The sequence below is a fragment of the Etheostoma spectabile genome, chromosome 21 (assembly GCF_008692095.1).
Source record: "Etheostoma spectabile isolate EspeVRDwgs_2016 chromosome 21, UIUC_Espe_1.0, whole genome shotgun sequence".
Taxonomy (NCBI): Eukaryota; Metazoa; Chordata; class Actinopteri; order Perciformes; family Percidae; genus Etheostoma; species Etheostoma spectabile.
The window spans coordinates 6,812,447-6,831,607 of NC_045753.1; positions in this window are offsets into that span (position 1 = coordinate 6,812,447).

Below are 19,161 nucleotides of genomic sequence, written 5' to 3' on the forward strand. Positions count from 1 at the left end.
TGGGATTACACACGTGCAGTGACTGAGGATTGCAAAAGACATGAAGACAGATGAAAACAGACAAGGACTTTAAAGCAAAACAAACAAAAAGACCTAATGAAAAACAGCAACAACGATGTCAAACAAAGCAGAGATCCAGGTATCTTCTGATCTTTGCCATGTTCTTCTGATTCTGACATTTTCTGTTCTTTCGGATGTTGGTAAAGACTTTTGTCCTGTTTACATGTACTGTAAATGCTGTCCATCCAGTACTGGTTGGAGAGATTAAAAAAGAACAGGTGTGAAGCAGCTTTCATTCTAGCTCTGGTATTCTCTACGGCTGATTACTGTCATTCTAAGAAAACCCTTCTGTTCAAGCAAGCATGTCCTCCTTTACCTCAAGTACTTAGTCCTTCTATCTCTGTTCCCTCCAGAAAACCTTGCCTTTAGGCACCCACACTATAGCAAACCCCAAACCCTTTCATCCTGCTCTACAGTACACAGAAATGTAGTAGCCCAGCTGCACAACTACAATCCATTAGCCAAAACCACACCTACCTCCCCTTTTAACCCGCTGACCTCTACCATGAAGGCCACAGTATACTTTCTTGCAGTGTCACATTTTGACAGGTCTGCTCCAACTACATGTAAATTATTTCCACACTAGCACTAATTGGGCATTAATCTGCAGTTGGTATGAAGCATCATAGCAGCATCTCTTCACATTTTGTTCTTACAGGCTAATATTAACTTTTACATCACAAAAATCGGATAAAATCCTATTTGAAGTGAAGGTTCTGCTGTGTAAAATAGTACTTCAAATTTCTGATTTTTTTGTAAAACGAGGGTACATTGGATTATGATTTAACTGTTTTAGTTAATTATTTTTGACTTTTGAGTCCACATCTTCACAATTGTACATCTCGGGCTGAAAAGATGTATTTCATTTATATTCAGGCTCAACAAACAATGAGCATAAAAGCTGACTTAAACCATATAACTGTATATAACTTAACCCATACAATCAACTAGTCAGGAAAGTAGAAACGAGTGTTAAGAAACACACAACACCTGTTTACCTATCTTGACATAAGACCTTGTGGGAAGTAGCAGAGTATTCTATTTAAATAAATTTAACTGGAAGTGAAATATTGTTGTCAAATGTAAATTTTACTGTGACCTGGCCCTTAGTCTACATAACCCCTCAGTATCTTGTGTCACTTCCTCACCACAGTACTCAATTCAACAACAAATCCAACAATGTATTTGGTCTGCCATGTGTTTTTTTACTGTTCTGCAGGGCCTTCCAAAACCATCTATACAGTATATTAGTATTCAAAATAGTCTTCATATGAGTGTTTTTCTGTTCTTGTTCGGCTACGTTTAGGCAACTGAAGCTACGTTGTTATGGTTAGGAAAATATAATAACAGAACAAACATTCACCGGCTGTTTAATGAAAACGGGACTTTCACCCTGACCTTCTCCCCATTGTCTCTAAAGCGGGATAACAAAAATACACTACTTCGACCTTACTATCTACCAAGAGGTCTACATTTGCAGGATCGCAAGAGATTACTTGCTTACTTACTTGCTAGTTTTTAGCTCACAGTTCACGCCTGAATCTTGTTGTGGATTGTAAATGATTGTACAATACAGAGCTGTTGTGAATTAACCACAGTTTTTATGTGTAATGTGTCCTTTTGTGTTTCTATTTCAGACATTTTAACTTTGTTATAAGTATACTGTTGCCTTTATACATCAATCTCACTTCCCAAACCCTAACAGCCTCCATGTCCTATGCAGATCCCCAAAGCACAATGGTTTCAATTGTAACCAGTGAGTAAAATAGAAAAACAATGAATTTCCTTCCATTCTGTTTGTATTTGTCTGTTTCCCATCTGTTTGAGGCTTCAATGTGCTTTTGTATTCCTTACAGTATGTACAAACTCAGTTCCTCCCTTTCTCTCTGTCAATAGCTAAATTTTGTTTTACTGTACATTAGGAGAACAAAACAACTTTTCATGTGTGGCTGTGGCTTCACTTAAAAAAAAAAAAAAAAATATATTATATATATATATATATATATATATATATATATATATACTGGGTTTGATTAATTTAGTTTTTGTATTTCCTTGTTTTTATTTCTATATGCTTCCAATGTGCTTCAAACAAACAATACTATTTATTACAATATTGGTACATTATTATCACATGATTACTACCATTACTATTAATAAACATTTCTTTCCTCAGTAACTACTTGTTAATGCGATTAATAGGGTTCATAAACTTCATTATAACTTTGAAGCATTCAGTGTTCAGAATATACAGTCATGCAACAACGATTGAAAGCTTGGCTTCTCATGAGTCAATAAAGCCCACACACATAAGATGATTTATAGGAGTAACTGTAATAAAGTTGCTATCACACTGAAAAAGACTGCGCAAGAATCAAATGTGCATACTTCCCTTTATCCACATTGACATTGTCAAGGAAAATGTGTTTTTCGTAACTCGCCAAGAGTCCAAGGAAATGGAATATCCAAGCCATTTTATCCAAAACTAGCTGTTTGCATCACAATTTTGAAGTTTCTAGACTGAATTACAATGGAAACGGCAAACAATATTTCACTTCCGGGCTTTTTCTCACGTCTGACTCCTCACACAAGTTGGTCTCCCAAGTCTTCCAAATGAAATCCAACCTCTCACGAGCAAATCAGTTCCCAGGAGGCGGTAATAAACAGACAATGATGTTTCTGCATGCAATTATGACCACCTACGCTTTTATCGACAGTTGCTCGAGCCAATTGCAATTCCATGTTATGAGACCCTGTTACCTTTTTAGCCAAAAGGGAGACAGTTTAAACTACATATGAAATGATGCCATCACGTGATGTGTGTCTGTGTTTTACCATAAACAAGCACACCCTGAACAATTTATACTAATTTCTATATATTTATGTAAATACTTATTTTAAGTTTTTGTGTGATTGACATGTGTTTGTGTATTTGAGAAGTTTTGTATTTTGCACTTTTTTGTCCTTTAGCTTTGCACTTTACATTTTACTTGCATGGACCTAAGAAAAATGCATGAAATACCTGTTGAATTGATTTTATATACATACTATTTTTGAGTCTTTTGACTTCAATTTTTTTCTGTAGTAAGCTGAGACATGTGGCTCTGGTCTTGTGCTGTCTGTAGCTCACTTAGATGTGTTTACAGCAATGCATTTTAGTCAGTTTACAGATGTATGACTTGAACTCCATTCTAGCCTTCTTCTAGGCCGAGAATCACCCTGACACTGTTACCTTTCCAAAGATATCACACACCTGAGTGTCAAAGTTTATGGGAGCTGTACCATTTTTTATTTGGGTACACCGATTACCAAAAAGCATGGAATTTGCAGGAAAGGTGCAGTTAAAGCGGTTTCACACATGACACAAAAATTATCTTTTAAAGATATATAATATGCAATGCTTTCTTCAAAAAAACAATGTATAGACTACTAAAAAGTAATTCCTCTCAATCCTCCCTTATGACCCACTAGAACTGTGTGGTGGTGTCTGTATTTTCTCTTTTCATTTTATTTTGGAAAGTTGGGACTGTCGTTGGGACGCTTCTTCAATTAACACATGGGTGTGTAACCATCGCTAACCACGCTTCTCACATCTCATACCACCGCAAAGGTTTAACTGACACACACAGAAGAAAAGGATTATTATTATAAAGTATGTGGAGTGAATGCGGAGGCATTCACTCATAATCTGGTAATGTGGCACCTTATCGTGGAGTTTGTTTACCTTGTGTTTATTTGTGCTTCAGAACATAACCACTAAAAGACAATGAGAAAATAGACTATAATTCTTTGGACTACTGCTTTCTTTGGTGCTCCCTCTCTTCATTCACTCTCCTCCGATGATTTCCTCGACTGAGACGCAAGGAAGAGAGGCAAGTGGAGGAGACGGGGATGCAATTTAAGGCGTACCCCATGTGTTTACAAACAGTAAACCAATACTCCTTTTTTATTCTAACCAGGACTTCTTCATCGTCACGTGCACTCTCATCATGTGGGTTGAATGTCTCTCAGCACCCAACTGCACAGCCATAAAAACTGCAGTTCTGTTCTTGATTCACACAGCCAGACCAACATGTGGTCCTCACTCCCAGGAAAGGAGCTGCCCCTGCTCCTGGAAAGGGAAAGAAGGCTTCCCCCAAAGAGGATAAAGACGCAAACCAGTTGAGCCATAGGGATAGCTGCATGCCTCAACTTATTCTGTTGGCATGTACTTCCATTCTAAACTTTTTCAAACAATAATCAAACTACCTCAAGCATCGATAGTAAAAATCTTTTCAGGATACCATTTACTGTTAGTTTCCATTCTGCTCCTCAAAAACACTTTGAGTTAGATTTACTAACAATAGGGCAATTTACGCTGCGTCTGTTTATTCAAGTTTGGTAAAAGTGCACGCTATGCTTCCTTCCTTATAGTATTTATCATACCTGACACCCATCAGGCAATCCACCCTCATTCATCTTTGGTTACTTGTAGGGATGAGGGAGTACAGCATTATCTGTATCTGTATCTGTATCTGTTTACCACATGAATTATCTGTATCCGTATCCGTACTCGGACTGGGCGGGGCCTAACCCGGAAGTGGTCAGATTTAACCCGGAAGTAGGTCGGGTTGTCTTGAAATGGGCGGTGCTTTAACCGGTATGTTATTTTAAGCATGCAATTGATATGGGTTGATCAGAAATTGTTATATTTATTGCTGATTAGAAAACTATTTACATGACAGCAGAGGTGCAGAGGCAGAGGCAGAGGGAGCGCATTTCTCCGTGTTCTGTGTGTGTGTGATAGAGCCGAGCATGTTTGTAGGCGGGGGGGGGGGCGCTGTTATTATCAGAGAACGCTGCACGGCCAGTTGAGGAGTTGCATTTAATCCGAGCACGGATATTTACTCGTATTACTCGTATAATACTTGTACTCGGCAAAAGTGCTTTATCCGTACCGGATACTCGTTTCAGCCGGGTACTCGGCTCATCCCTAGTTAATTGTCATTCAACTGTTAGCAAACAATCATTTGACTGTTAACAAACAATTAAATTATAATTATAGATGACTATAATTCCTTGTCAAATACTTAATAAATACGTTGTAAACCATCTATATGTCTATATGTATGTGTCTGGATGGTTATTATAAAGTTGCAACATGTAACTATGCAACTAAAAGCAACTATGTAATGTAATTTTTTATATACAGGCCAAAAGTTTGGACACACCTTCTCATTCAATGTGTTTCCTTTATTTTCATGACTATTTACATTGTAAATTATCACTGAAGACATCAAAACTATGAATGAACACATATGGAATTATGTACTTAACAAAAAAGTGTGAAATAACTGAAAACATGTCCTATATTCCAGTTTCTTCAAAGCAGCCACCCTTTGGGCTGGATCCCATTTCTCTGTCTTACCCCTACCCCTTGCCCCTTACCCCTACCCCTTGGCCCTTGAAACCAAGGGGTAAGGGGTAGGGGTGAAAACATACCCCTATGAAATGGGACACCACTTGGTTACATCACCATACGGTATTGATCACAAACTTCCAAGATGTTGTGTCTGTCTGTTGATTGTGTGGGTTTTGACAACAGTGTCATATGCATTTATATATTTATATATTTTATAGTTATTTTATGTTCACTTTGGTGGTGCAGAGGCCATCTGCCTCTGCACCACCAAAGTGAACATAAAATAACTGTGTAGTTCTATCTGGTAGTACTTAGGTTTGTTTGCAATATGTATACATATCTATCATGTGTACATACATATACACCCTGTCTACATGGTGTGATGTATATCTGTTTTAGCTATCACCGTTTGAATGTCATTGATGTTCAGAAAAACATTTTGTTAACAAAAATCTGTCTTTATTGTCCATAAATTAAACATAACAGGCAAAAACATTACATAAAATGATGTCACAGAACCATTATCAACTATTAGAACCATAACTAACATGTCACACACATAAAAAGGAACTCATATATGTAAAACTAAAAAAATACACACAAGACCACAAACAAACGAATAACTACAGCTGCAGTGACGTGCAGTCAGGGTAGGCAGGGTAGGCAGTGCCTACCTTGCCAAAATTCAAGCATAAAAATGTTTATTAAATAAATGTATTATAAACTTGTATTTGTATTTTTACTGTTTATTCTTGGGATTTATATGTGTGTTGTTCCAATTATTTAGACGGTACTATGACAAATGTAGCAGTTACGCATAATCAAATAGAAAAAATGGCAGAATAAGCAGTGCCTTTACTGCCCATTCAAGCGATTAGCCAATGTTGCGCATGCGCACTTCGATGCTGTATTCTTTAACATGTACGTCAAAAGGCACAACTCTGCCGTGCCTTTGTACGTAAATGTGTTATGTAATCGTCTCCGTTAAATATCAAACATGAACCAATTAAAATCGAGATATTACTGTCCCTTCGCGTAGCTGACGTCATTACACCAGCTACGTTGTAAGCGCAATCCCCGCGAAATTCAAAGTCAAAATGACAGCAGCGGTGTCTGCCGACATCACAGCGGTGAGGAATTTCTCTAAACTCGAACTTAATTCAAAAAAAGAACTAATAGCAAGATGGAGGTCTACGCCAGCCTTAGATGGACTACTGCAGCAAAAGGGACAAATACTCGTCGCATCGTTTCAAACTGACTGGTATGGAAGAAGAGATGTGGCTATGTGGCCGTGCTAACAGTCAGCGGCGGGACCTCTACGGGGTCCTGGATCTGAACAACCTGCCCGCAGCTTTAACCAAGCAGGAAAAGCCGTCAGCTAATATAATACCGGCAACTACAGCTTTGCACATTTTCCACCCTGAAACGGATCAAAACACCCTGAACCGGACCGGGCCAGCACGTCTTTCAGCCTAGCCATTCTGTCTATTGAGAGTCAGAGACGATGCAAACCAAAGCGCCGTAGAGACAAGTTTTACAACGCTGTGATCGACGCCTTCACGAGGAAGCGTCGGATGGATTTTGTGTACAAATCTACCGATTGGTGAGTCAGAAACTATTTTGGGTTTAGTGTGATTGAACTAATGCTGCTAGCCATTTGCCTTCATATTCAGTTGAGCAGTGTGTGTTTTCATTGTTGCTGACTGTGACTGACAAACATAATTGGCCGCTGTGCAATAATTAGAACAAAGATGGAGAGAGAGAGAGAGGAGAGAGAATATGTCACCCAGAGTATTTGTCTGAAATCTTAACTTTGCGGGAGCACACTGTCATTGCGGTCTTCAAATCAGCTGGTTTTAGAAGTCCTAAGGTCCAGGTATAAACGGTGGGGGGGTCAGACTTTTGCGGTTGCTCCCCCGAGACTCTGGAACAAGTTACCCCCCGATATTCGCACTGTTACAGATGTGGCTCTTTTTATGTCCAAACTCAAGATATATCTGTTGAATCAGGCTTTTAATCCGTAGCAGTGGTGGGACTGTTGTGGTGGGGCCCGGCTGACCGTGAGTCTGTCCTTTTATTTGATTTTGTGTTTTTGTTTTTTCTTTCTGCCTTTTGTTCCCGCTTCTCTGCCTGCTGTTTGTTGTTTTTGTTTTTTCCCTCTCCCTCATCTCCAATGCCAGCTGACCGCCCACACCTGCTTCCTGTGTACAATCAACCGGCTCATTCTCCACACCTGCCAGCCTGCTCTCGCTCCCGCCTTCCACACCTGTCTGCCATCATCATCACCACCAGTATATCTACTCCGGCTCTTCACTCCAGTCTTCACCTGATCGTTGTCGCTACTACCTGGGTGAACTCCTAGTACCGACTGCTTTAAGGCGTAGAAACTTGTCTGTTTGCATGTTAACTCCCTGTACTTACCTCTCTGTCTTTTCCATCCTCAGTTCCACTCCGGTCAGCTGGCTCCTGGCTCCCCTCCTGGTCCTCCTCCCTCGGCGCCCCCCTTCACCCATCCTATCTGCTGCAACGCGTCAGTCTCCGACCCCCACTGCCTTCTCCTCAGCCACCTACTCCCCGGACTCGCCCTCCTGCCTCTCCCGTTTCGCCATCCTCCTTCCCTGCCTTCGCTCCCGGCCCCCTCAGGACTCAACCCCGGCATTCCCTGCACCATCCATCTGCCCTCACTGGTTCCCTGGCTCCCATCCCCGGGTCTCGCTCCTCCGTCCTCCCACTCCCCTTTCCCTCTCTTTCCCCTTAATAAATAACCTTACTTTGAGCTGTGCGTTTGGGTCCGTCCTTCCCCGTAACAGGGACAGTTTCATTCTTTTGTTTCTTTGAGACCTTTTCTGATTTTACTGTTCGTTATGTTCACTCTTTCTATTGGATGATGTCATTATACTCATTCTGTTAAGCACCGTAGCCTGCTGGTTGCTGTAAAGTGTTATATAATTATATTAGATTGATTTTGATTGATAGATTAATTGGAAATGTCTTGCTATCGACCGCGCGTGTGTGCCGCGCTTGTCAATAACGTTTTGATTATTAGCCTAAACAATAAATTAGGTAATCTGGCTTTCATAACTCAGTGCCTACCCTCTTACTGACATCACCGCACGTCACTGTACAGCTGTTGTGCTATTCCAGACCAGTCTGAAGCCTGTTGGCCTTACATTTCATCAGTGTCCCATATCAAAACCAACAACAATATACAAGTGCATGAACAGGAATTAAATACAAATGATTACAATAATACAGTACCAATGCAACATGAACATATGAATTAGGAAACGTCTGCTCGTTTTCAGCCCCAAAGTGGTTCAGCTGCTGTGAGCTGCTGTGTCTGTGTGACACACTGTATACATATACAGGGCGGTATATGTAAGGCACGTAGCAATGTATCATAGACCGTTAATATTAATATAATATATATATATATATATATATATATATATATATATATATATATATATATATACAATCTATGCAGTCCATTCAAGGCAGAGAAATGAGGGACTTTGGTGCAAATCAACGTTAGCGTTAGCATTGCAAGCTAGCGATTTTTAAAAAGTTTCAGTTAGGAACATGATTGCAAGTATATATGCACAGGATTGCATTGACCACAAAACAAGACTGTCTTAACTTTTAAATCAATTATTTAAGCCGAAAGTACTTACATTTATGTGTTTCTCTGGTCGATGCAGCAGCCACACACTGTTTGTGTGTTTACAAGTGAGGTCGCGTCCACACTCGGTTCCTAGGGGTATACACCCCTCGGTCTATCCCCTACCCCTAACATTTGGGACACCACTAGGTCCCGCGTGAACGCGCAAAAACAAGGGGAAGGGGTAAGGGGTAGGGGTAAGACGAAGGAATGGGATTCAGCCTTGCTTTGGTTACTGCTTGCACACTCTTGGCATTCTCTTGCTGAGCTTCAAAACCTGAAATGGTTTCCCAACAGTCTTGAAGGAGTTCCCAGAGATGCTTAGCACTTGTTGGCCCTTTTGCCTTCACTGTGCAGTCCAGCTCACCCCAAACCATCTTGATTGGGTTCAGGTCCGGTGACTGGAACACTCCATCACTCTCCTTCTTGGTCAAATAGCCCTTACACAGCCTGGAGGAGTGTTTGGGCTCATTGTCCTGTTAAAAGAAAATTGATGGTCCAACCAAACGCAATCTGGATGGGATGGCATGTTGCTGCAGGATGCTGTGGTAGCCATACTGGTTCAGTATGCCTTCAATTTTGAATAAATCCCCAACAGTGTCACTAGCAAAGCACCCCCACACCATCACACCTCCTCCTCCATGCTTCACGGTGGGAACCAGCCATGGTCACCGTTTCTGCATTGCACAAAGACACGGCTGTTGGAACCAAAGCACAGATTTCCACTGGTCTAATTCTGCTACTCCACTCCACTCCTCTCAACAGTTGTTCTAGAGAGCAGCAGTGCTAGAACTCTGTGTGGTATTCATCTGGTCTCTAATCTGAGCGGCAGTTAACTTGCGATTTCTATAGGGTGGTTATTCAGATGAACTTATACTCAGCAGCAGAGGTGACACTTGGTCTTCCGTTCCTGGGGCCGTCCTCATGCGAGCCAGTTTTGTTGTAGCGCTTGATAGTTTTTATAATAATATAAGACATTTTTTCAGTTAGTAAGTACACAATATGTTCATTCATAGTTTTGATGCCTTCAGTAATAATCTACAATGTAAGTAGTCATGAAAATAAAGGAAACTCATTGAATGAGAAGTTGTGTTTAAATTTTTTTCATTGAAAAATGCTTGTTTAGTATTGACCACAAATCTGTTTAACTTAATTAAGTTAACAGCCTTTTTCTAATCAGCACAACTTTGCTCATCCTTGTTTTCTCGGAATTTACCATACTTCCTATTTCTTATCCTAATTGCCTCAAGGAGGTCATCGTTTACCCAGGGTTCTGTTCTCTGCTTTGTTCTACTTTCTTTATTTGGGGCTAGTTTATCTACAGCTTCTAAAAACATACTTTTAAATGATCACTTTGCTGCATGACGCATGATGCTATGTCCACATCACTACATTGCAAAACCGTAGACCAGTTCTTTTTTTTTTAATTTTAAACAGCCATTAAGTGCTTCTTTACTATACTTTTTCAGTGACAGAGTTTTTATAGAAGTGACAGTTGAGCACTGCTTGCTTGATCTTTCTAGTATAGAAAATAATAGAATGGTCACTCAACCCATATTTTATGACCCCACTTTCTGTTATTTCTGTTACTTTCTGAGACTAGGACAAGGTCAGTCATGGTTTGGGTGGTAGAACACACATGTAGGTTCATTAATCAACTGATGGCCTGCTCCACGGAGGCCGGTGGATCCAATCTCCTGGCCTGTTCCGCACCGCGCTCCCAGATCACTGTTGCGTCTCCCATCTCCAGGTCTCCACCACTTTTCCCAATGCCTCCACACACACTTTCACTCCCTTCAGTGACACTCATGTTCCAGGCATTTGGATATCTAGGGCAAACCATCGATACATGCTGAGGGCCTACTTGGTCCAAGTTTCAGCATCTCGCCCGTGCATTGATAATAAGCAAATGCGAAATTTTAATTTGCCATTCACTTGCCGTTTGACGCCATCTTTATCATTGCACTTGTCTAGATACCAGCATGGATAGAGAAATGTGTCCATGAGGATTTCCTTTCCAATACCAAGTACCCCGGTTTCCTCCGGGGGCTCCAGTTTACTCCTACCATAAAGACATGTAACTAGGACTACAGTTGAAATTTAGCCGATTGGCTAACACTGGCAGATTTACAGAAATGTTGATTAATGTGCATTGTCCAAATCAAATAAATCAATCTTAAGTCACATACACACCAACACGTGTGTTGAACAGCTAAACCTATTGTGGTTCAGTAGCTAAGTTTTGTGTTTGACTGTCTGTAAAACGTGTTGAAAAAATGACAGTGTTCCCCACCATTGTCAGCGTCCAGGAGTTGCCATTTTTGTAGTCTTTGTACTGACCTACAATGAGCTCATCTTATAGTGTCTCATCTGCCATCTTGACAGCGTGGCTTAGCTACCCACGCGGTTGAAACCTCCCCCGTCTTCCTCACACACTTTGGAAGTTATGTAAGTTCTGTTTTACTTAAAAGAGCAGTTGTTTGTGATTATTTGTGTAAGCTTTGAAACAACAGCTGGTTGAACAAGTCAGTGCTCGAATTTCACTTTTTCGAACAATTTTGTTTGTTCCTTTCAAAGATACTTCAATAATATTGATAAAACATATTTGATAATATGCCAATAATTGAATATGTTCCCTCACCAATTCCCAACAATTTATAACTTATATTATATATATATTAATATATATATATATATATTATATAATATATATATATATATACATAGCTATATGATATATATCTTTTAAATATATTGATTTTAGAGCAGAGTACAAGTAAGAACATGAATGTCCTATTTGTGGTCAAAATGTTTGGCACTTTTGAGCGGCCTCCCAAAGAAAACCTGAAGCGCTAATACCACATGGGAATACAGAAATTTTCTTTTGAAACCTTTCTAAGTCCCCCCATGAAAGTATTTAGGCTAATTACCACCGTCCTCGTGTTATTGTTGCTTCTTGTTTCATTTTACGACGGGAAACAGCAGTTACAAAACAAACTGGAATCTCATTCCCAATAACCCATGTTAAGAGATGAGATGTGTGATTGGTAGGGGATACTGGCACAACAGTATCTACTACTCGGATGCGGGAAATATTTGAATTCTTTTCTGGTTTGATCACTTGTTTTGTTGAGGGAAAAGGATTAAGGATTTTTTTCTGAGTAATGTCAGTTACCAAATAAATCCCCTAAAAGGTCTCTGAGGGCGAGGAATGTGTCCCAATCTGTGGTCTGTTATAAGAAATACGCCGCACACACAACACACTGCGGAAGTCGAGTCCCAACCCTCTGTACACAATACCACTACCATCTTCTTCTATTGTTTTTGAATTCTAACCGATGAACTTCCTTCTTCGTCTTTAGAAGTAAAATGAAGTTAACAATGGATTTAAATCCCTCTGTTCAAACTACTCTGAGGGCGACATATTAATGTTTATCCTCAAACTGCTGGAGCTCTATCCAAAATCATCCATTTACGATTTACCAATCCAACACAGAGAGGAAGGTGGAAAATAAAAGTCCTCTGCAAATCAAATTAGCTCCATTTGCTCTATAATTTATTCATAATTAGATATAATTGAATGTCATAACTGCTGAATGTGTTTTCTATTGAGCTTTAGGCAATTAATTACTGACAATTACTACTGACTTCTCCTGACATCTTACGATTTCCTAGGCAGCTAATAGTCACTATCAATGGGAATCATGTGTAAAATGGTCCACACTAAGAAGCTGTTACAGTAATCCTAAAAAGAAGGAGCCAATTTAAAAGACTGTCCACAACTAAACAAAGCATTGTAATAAAGCAAAAACCAGAGCATACACAGAACAATGAACCGACATGAGACAAAAAGAGCCTCATACATTCAAGTTACTTAACATGTTATTGATGATCAATTACTTATTAATTATTAATTGATATTAATAATAAAATAATAATATGAATTTATACTCAACAGTGAAAGTAATTACATTTTTCCATGCTCTTACTAAGGGCCACTTCTCAAAAGCTGATTTCCAACAACTCAAAAGCCTCCACACCCTCAGATCTTTAGGTATCTTTGAAAAGGGGATACTTTTCATCATGTGTCATGTGTATTCAGCGTGTAAAAACACACAGGTCACAGGTCAGACAAAGTCTAAGAAAATAACCCTGGTTTAGATTGAGCTTGAGACCTCTTTTATTCTGGAACTCAGAACTCAGAAGAGACCAAAACGAACGTTTCCTGCATGGAGATGTGTGTTTAACGCTACTGTTAGGAAACTAGTGTAAACCTGTTGAAATGAGAGAAACAAGGTTAAAACATCGCAAAAAGCTCAGAAGAGGCCGAATTGCATGTTTTCTGCATGGAGATCTGTGTTTAACATGTACTGTGAAGGAACTAATGTAAACCTTTTGAAATGACAGCAACAAGGTAAATGTAAATGTGCTGTATTTATATAGCGCTTTTCCAGTCTTAACAACTGCTCAAAGCGCTTTTACATCCACAGGATACATTCACCATTCACACACATTCATACACTGTGGCCGGGGCTGCCGTACAAGGTGCAACCTGATCATCAGATAAACACTCACACACATTCACACTCCGATGTGCAGCACCGGGGGCAACTCGGGGTTCAGTGTCTTGCCCAAGGACACTTCGACAATGACTGCAGGGATTGAACCACCAATCTTCAGATTGGCAGGCAACCGCTCTACCACTGGGCCACAGCCGCCCCTGAAACGCATGTTTCCTGCATGGAGATCTGTGTTTACAGCTACTGTTAAGAAACTAATGTAAACCTGTTGAAATAAGAGAAACAACGTTAAAACATAACAAAAAGCTCAGAAGAGGCCGAAACGCATGTTTCCTGCATATAGATGTGTGTTTAACAGCTACTGTTAATAAACTATTGTAAAACTATTGAAATGACAGCAACAAGGTTAAAACATCACAAAATGATCAGAGGAGGCTGAAAAGCACGTTTCCAGCATGGAGATGTGTGTTTTAAAGCTACTGTTAAGAAACTAATGTAAACTGCTGAAATGACAGCAACAAGGTTAAAACATCACAAAATTATCAGAAGAGGCGGAAAAGCACGTTTCCAGAATGGAGATGTCTGTTCCATGCTGGAAACCTGCTTTTCAGCCTCCTCTTAGCTTTTTGTGATATTTTAAGCTTGTTGCTGTCATTTCAACACGTATACAGTAGCTTCTTAACAGTAGCTTTAAAACAGACATCTCCTTGCTGGAAACATGCTTTTCAGCCTCTTCTGATCTTTTTGTGATGTTTTAACCTTGTTACTGTCATTTCAACAGGTTTACATTAGTTTCTTAACAGTAGCTTTAAAACACACATCTCCATGCTGGAAATGTGGTTTTCAGCCTCTTCTGATAATTTTGTGATGTTTTAACCTTGTTGCGGTCATTTCAAAAGTTTTACATTAGTTTCTTTACTTTAGCTTTAAAACACACATCTCCATGCTGGAAACCTGCTTTTCAGCCTCTTCTTAGTGTGATACACTATAATAATCAGCGTAGCGTTTAGTACAGATTTCGGGTGTAATCACTCAAGAACATAGTAATGCAGCAGGGAAACAAAAAGGGCGGAACCAAAGTGCGGGAATCAGTACACCGCGCGGCGTTCAGGTGACGGACACCTTCCCCGTCTCTCAGACAGAGATTTGGCGACGAAGAAGGCGGTTCGTTTACTCACTCTTTGTCTTTGAAATTCTGTTTTCCAGGTTAGTACTCTGAAAAAAAATGACAAGGCTGTTTGCTTTCTGAAATGTGTAAGGTGTACTGAAGCTGTGGTGGGTTAGCTATGTGATTTATGATGTGTAAAGTCGAGCTAAAGTGCCGCATTTTTAACCGCGGGAAAACGGGTTTTATGAACAATGGAGCTAGCGGCTAGCTAAACAGTGTGTATTGGGGTTGTATGTGTGATCCTGCTCTCACTCCCTGGTGATTTACTTTGTGGTTTTTAAGATATCCTGACAAAAAGGTTGATGTTAAAAGGTTGTGACATTTAGCACTTAAAAGGTAGATTCTCCTAAAAGTTAGTACATATTATATTGAAATGTTTTATATTATAATGTATTGAGAGTTGAGCCATTGTCCCTAGATGTGAATGTGTTGACTCCTAAGTCATTAAGATCTTTGTTTTCTGTTAAAGAGGGTTTATGAGTTACACTATGATATTAGTAGAATATGCAAGTATATATAGATAAAGCTATATGGAGTAAAATATGAGTTATTATTTTGATATTATTAGAACTATACAGTAGCCTCTATATTTATTTTGTTATGTGCAAGAGTAAAGATTGTGGAAGAGTGTGGAAGATTTCGCCCACTGAAAGTAACATTAAGGCGCTTAATTTGAACTGAAACATGTTTACACTAGGGAAATGCGGTTGAATATTGTTTTATATAAGAATTTGTAATAAAGACAGAGATTTGGCGACGAAGAAGGCGGTTCGTTTACTCACTCTTTGTCTTTAAAATTCTGTTTTCCAGGGTTCTATCTTCAAGAGCTGAGTAGTGAATCCTAGCCAACATTCATTCATTTGTTACTCCAGTTACTCAGTGTTTGAAACTCGTAACAAACTGTGGGGGCTCGTCCGGGATCTCTCCTCATCTTAACCATCGGGGGAGCAGATCCAGAGATACCAGAACCACGCGACCGAGGTGACAAGGAGCTGCAGCAGGCCAGTAGTCAACCAGTGGGTGTCCAAGGAGGGAGACCAAAGAGAAGAGGGATCTTCATCCTGCTTAGGAGCCGCACTGTTGATCCTGAGGCCAGCGTATGCTACGTAACAGAGGGTTACATTCTGAACCTGTGGTCATCACCCACCAACATCAGGGGACCTCACCTGTGATCGAGAGGTTGACACTCATACACACCCGTCACTTACTAAGTCACTACACCACTGATTTACTGAACTAATAGACTACCAAGACTAAAATCACACACCATGTCAGCAACTCGTAAGGAATTAGTTTGGAGCATCAAGAAACAACTATTCAGACTCTCAAGCAATGACATCTACCACGTTGCAAAAGACATTGCCATGGACAGTCAACATGAGGAAGAGCTGAATCCGAATGATGAAGAGGGCTGCATGGAGTATGTTGTCTCTTATATGCAATCTGACACCTTACTAGGACTTGAGGATGAAGGTATGGGTCAGTTGTTGGTTTTAAATGATGTAATATGTAAAGTAATTAATGCTGATGCTCCTGTTAACTTTCCAGTGGGTGTATTGAGTGATGGTAACACACATGTTGCACCTAGTCACAGTCCAACAACGACAATCCCAAACTCTTCATCACAACCACATCCTCACACTAACAGCCCAGTTAGGCCGACACAATCCCACCCTAACACCCCTACCAATATACCAACACAACCAGTAGTACTGAAGGACCTCTCCTACCTGCAACGCAGAGACTTCAAAGTCCATGGTGGGCAAGTTGGAGATCAGAACTCTGATTTAAACTACAACAACATCAGCAAGCAAATCGACGAGGGAATGAAAGAGGGCTTTACAGAAGCAGAGGTGGTCAGAGGGGTGTTAAGGATCATCAAACCAGGGGCCTTTAAGGAGAGGCTTGTAAACAAAGATTCAATTACAGTGTCAGAACTCAAAGGTTTCCTCAGATCTCACCTTGGGGAGAAAGCGACAACCGAGATGTTCCAGGAGTTGATGTGCGCCAGGCAATCAGAACAAGAATCACCACAGCAGTTTCTCTACCGCATGATTGGACTCAAGCAGAAACTCCTTTTCCAGTCCCGACAAACCAGTACAGACATTGCATATGACCCCAAGACCATCCAGGAGGTGTTTCTCCATACTATTTATCAGGGTCTGGGGACAAAACATGCTGACCTCCGGCAGAGACTGAGACCTCTAATCTCAAACAGTCAAGTCACAGATGAGGAAATCCTTAGTCAGGTTATGAAAATAATAAGTGACGAGCATGAGCACCAGCGCAGATTGGGCCAAATCCCTCGACAAAAAGCAACACAAGCACACAGCGCCAAGGTCGAGACAGGAGATTGTAACAACAATAACAAGTCACAAGATACAGTATCAGACAATAAAAATTGCCAGACAATACAACAGCTCACTTCTCAGGTGGAGACTCTGACACACATGGTGGCTTCTTTGATTGAGCAACGGACAGCAAACACCCAGGTGCCCTACCCTCTAACTACGCCAGCCCACATTCAGTCACCCCCCCCCTTTCAGCCAATTCCCAGCAGACCTGTCCAATCCCAGCTGAGACAACCTACAGTCCCGGCGAGAGGAAGGACAGCTCGTTGTCAGAAATGTACCGAACAGAATGCACAGGAGTGTAACCATTGCTTCGTTTGTGGAGAGGCAGGACACAGAGCAGTGGGATGTCTGCAGCGAGTCAAGGTGCAGGGAAACGGGGCTCGGTCTTTGTGGAGGGACGCCCAGAGACCGGTGAGCAGCTTCAGTCCCAAACAGTACAAGTAACAAACAAACAATGAGACACCCCAAGCAAAGCAAGCAACAAAGATCACATGTGCTGACCAGTCAGAGTGACCTTACCTGTAAGGCGCCCCTAATTGGAAAGAAAAGCCTTCTGAAATGCTTGATTGGTGGGTACCCAGCTACAGTTCTGTTCGATTCAGGCTCACAAGTGAGCATAATTGACCAACAATGGACAGACGCTCACATTCCTAATCACATAGTGAGACCTCTCTCTGAGCTTCTAGAGGAAGAACTTGGCGTCTATGCAGTCACTGGCCATGCCGTTCCATACAGTGGGTGGGTTGAGCTTACAGTAAATCTTGCAGGGAATGAAGACCCCAATCTCACCATTCAGGCCCCTTTCCTAGTCAGTCCGCTGCCACTGCCCCAGCCCCTTCTAGGCGCCAACGTACTGCAGGAGATCATCAGCAGGAAAGAGTCCTCGGGTGACGCAGTCGCAACGGTTGTCAGTCTTCTCCGTAGTGCATTTGGAATAGAGGAGGAGCAGGTAGAAGCCATTGTGAATTTCATCCAGGTACCTCCTAAGACGTACTCTGATCCAGTCACAATAAGAGTGGGCCAAGACCATGCTATCATTCCCCCAGGCAGGACAGCGCATGTATGGTGTAGGGTACCCCCAAACTTTGATGCCTCCGACCCCGTTGTCCTTTACGAACCAGCTGAGGGAAGTGTTGTCATAGGGCAGTTGAGTGTAGGAGAAGGCCTCTTGGAAATCAATTACAGCCGACGACCTTATGTCAAGGTACCCATCTCCAATCACTCAAAGCATGAGGTCACCCTGCCTAGAAGAACTTCTTTAGGAACCATTCAACATGTTCTTAAAGTCCTTGAGACCGATGCACCAGAGTCACACCAGGCCGATACCACACCAAGAAAGAGGACATCAGTTGAGACCAATGGTGTTGCTTCTCCCAGTACTTCCCCATCTGAGTCCTGGCTTCCTCCTGTTGATATCAGCCACCTCAGCCCTGAACAACAAAAGACGGTAAAGGAAGTACTCCAGGAGGAACGTGGCGCATTTGCCCGGAACAGCGACGATATAGGGTGTATCCCCTCCCTGCAGATGGAGATCAGGACTAAGGATGACATCCCAGTTCAGAGGGCCTACGCATCCATCCCAAAGCCGCTCTACAGGGAAGTTAAGGAATACATCCAGGAGCTGTTGGTTAAAGGGTGGATAGTGAAGTCTCAGTCCCCTTATGCAGCCCCCGTCATATGTGTGAGAAAGAAAGATGGATCCTTACGGCTGTGTGTTGACTACCGGCTCCTCAACAACAAAACCGTGCCGGACCGTCACCCCCTCCCCAGAATTCAGGACCTCACTGACTCCCTGGGAGGATATGCCTGGTTTTCGATCCTCGACCAGGGGAAAGCCTCCCATCAAGGCTTTATAGCCGAAGGATCGAGGCACCTGACCGCATTCATAACCCCATGGGGGCTCTATGAGTGGGTCCGAATACCCTTTGGGTTATCAAACGCCCCAGCGGCCTTTCAAAGAAGCATGGAAGGTATGCTTGACACGCTGAGAGATGAGT